Consider the following 2,986-nt stretch of genomic DNA (forward strand, 5'->3'; position numbering starts at 1 on the left):
TATGTTGCTAATAATAGGTTTTGATATTTCTTTATGTTTTATAAGATTGAAAATGTTAAATCCCTATACTACTAGTGTAACCCCTTATTATTATTAGTACAATCCCCTTATTATATTGTTGTGCCCGTGTAGTACCCATATTGTTATTATTGTGCCCCATAGAAGCCCACTATTGTTATTATTGTTCTCTTACATTATTATTGTTATGTCGGCTCTGATTATATTATGACCCCTTAGACTCCTATATATAGAAAGGATGCATTGTCATTTGTATCATCTAAGAATTGTTCATTTGTGTAATGTAAAGGAGGCTGCCCCCTCGAAAAGGCTTATTTCTAAGGCTTTGATCTATCTTTTCTATCTTTTTGTGAGCTGGTTTCATAAAATTTGGTATCAGAGCTTTGGATTCTAGGGTTTCACTGCTCCAAATAGGTCATCGTGGTATTTTAGCTATAACTTTTTTTCTGCGACCTTTCAGAAGCTAAAAAAGCAAACCCATTTGAGAAGAAATCTTGCTAAACCGTGTGTTTGAATTTCAGATCTTGTCTTGCTAAATTTTGGAGATATGATCTGAGGAGGTTAGGGTTTTTGCAAGATCCAAAATTTCATCTAAAATAGGTCATCGTGGTATTTTCACTATAACCTATTTTATACGAAGTTTCAGAAGCTAAAGGAAAAACCCATTTGAGAATAAATCATTTTGAATCTCAGATCCAAATTTCAGATCCTGTCTCACTATATTTTTAGATATATGGTCTGAGGAAGTTAGGGTTTTTGTAGACTCCCGAATTACATCCGAAATAGGTGACCTTAAGCAAATCGTCATAACTTTCTCTCTGAGCAACAAATTGAAATTTCGTAAGAAGTTACAGAAAGAGGACGAACTATAGTTTTTTGTGCATAGTTTTCAAATCCGAAGGTCAAAACAATGACACGTGGCACGTCATACAAGTTCGATCTACTGAAAAATTATATAATCAGGTCATCTTAGGAGATTGGGCATAACTCTTTCTTGGAGAATCAAATTCTGATCAGACTTGCGGGGTTGGAAAGAGGACTCATAAGGCTACTGCAGGAGATAATTTCAAAACTTTGAGATCTGAAAGTATAGAGTTACAGTCATTTCAATATAGAGCTCCTGCAGTCAAGAAAAGGAAATATGAGGAAGTTTGATGGAAATGATCCAATAAATTGGATACTACAGATGGAGAGATATTTTGATCTACATGGTGTACCACTGTCACAAAAGGTATGTATTGCATATTCATATTTAGAACTGGATCAATTTTTATGGTATAAAGGGCTTTGTTCTCGTAAACAACTTGTTACGTGGTCAATTTTCATGGAGGAAATGATAGCACATTATGAGGATACAAAGAGCAACACCTTCTTTAGAGAAACACCACAACAATTGGAAGAAAAAAGAGAAAAAGGGCTTTGTTACAAAGTGGAAAGAAAAATTATGGCAACAAGGAAGTCTACCCCTCACAACTATAAATATGGAAGTGTTGTTTCTCCTAGCCTTCCACAACCTACAAGGGTTACACCACAACAATTGGAATAAAAAAGAGAAAAAGGGATTTGTTACAATTGTAATAACAAATACATTAAAGGTCATAAGTGTGTTGAGAAGAAATTATTTTACATTGATTAGGGAGAGGAGGAAGAAAATGATCAAGAAACATCAAAAGAAGAGTATATACACCAGGAACCAACCCCAGAGAAAAAAGAAATGAATTTGACCATATCTTGTAAAGCATTGGAAAGAATTACCACTCCTAAAACTCTCAAGATAGAAGGACATATCAAGAAGAAAAAGGTTCAAGAAGTGAAATATCACATTGAGAAAGAAGAAATGAATCTGACCATATCTTGTAATGCATTGGACAGAATTACCACTCCTCAAACTATCAATATAGAAGGACATATCAAGAAGAAAAATGTTCAAGAATTGAAAGATCACATCGAGTCTCAAGAAATCAATCCGACCATATCTTGTAATGCATTGGAAGAAATTACCACTCCTCAAACTATCAAGATAGAAGGACATATCAAGAAGAAAAAGGTAAGGGTAGTACCCATAATTTTATTGATTGTAAGATAGCCAAGGAATTGAATTGCTTCCTATATCCAACACCAGAGTGTCAAGTGATGGTTGCAAGTGGAGGAACCATAAATTGCTCTGGAAAGTGCCTTAATATCAAGCTATCCATGGGATAATATGTATTCAATAGCCCAATGCTTTCCATTCCAATGGGTGGTGCTAATGTTTTACTAGGAGTCCAATGGCTACAATCTTTGGGTACGATAGCTTTTAATTTTCAAGAACTTTTCTTGAAATTTTTTTGGGAAGGAAAGGAAGTTGAATTGAGGGGTATTGAAGGAAAACCTGGAAAGATAATCAACTCTAACAGCATGACAAAGCTTCTAAATACATAACAATGGGGTGTAATTGCACAATTATGTTCACTAGAGGATCCCACATCGAAATCATGTATTTCTCCAGATCTTCAAGACTTTTTGGACAATCATTCCAAGGCATTTGAGACTCCCAAAGGCCTCCCACCTATTCGTGATCATGATCATGCTATTCATTTGATTCCAAGAAGTGTTCCTCCAAATATCAAGCCTTACATATATCCATATGCCCAAAGGAGTGGGAAATCATTCAAAAGTTGCAGAAGATCCCAGTTCAAACAGTATTGCAAGAACTTGATAACGAAGGAAAAATCATATTGGAAACCTGAAGCAATCACAGAACTGAGAAATTGAAAGCTATGAAATAGATCAATTTCAGAGTATCTCATCAAGTGGAAGAACTTACCCGTTGAAGATTTCACATGGGAGGACAAGAATTTATACAGAAGCATCAAGAACTACTCAAGCGTTGAGGACAACATTTTTTGAAGGAGAGGGGCATGCTAGGTCCCTATACTACTAGTGTAACCCTTTATTGTTATTAGTACAACCCCATTATTATATTTTT

Source organism: Pinus tabuliformis, chromosome J (assembly GCF_031772625.1).
Source record: "Pinus tabuliformis cultivar Carrire ecotype Pingquan chromosome J, CPIR1, whole genome shotgun sequence".
NCBI lineage: Eukaryota > Viridiplantae > Streptophyta > Pinopsida > Pinales > Pinaceae > Pinus > Pinus tabuliformis.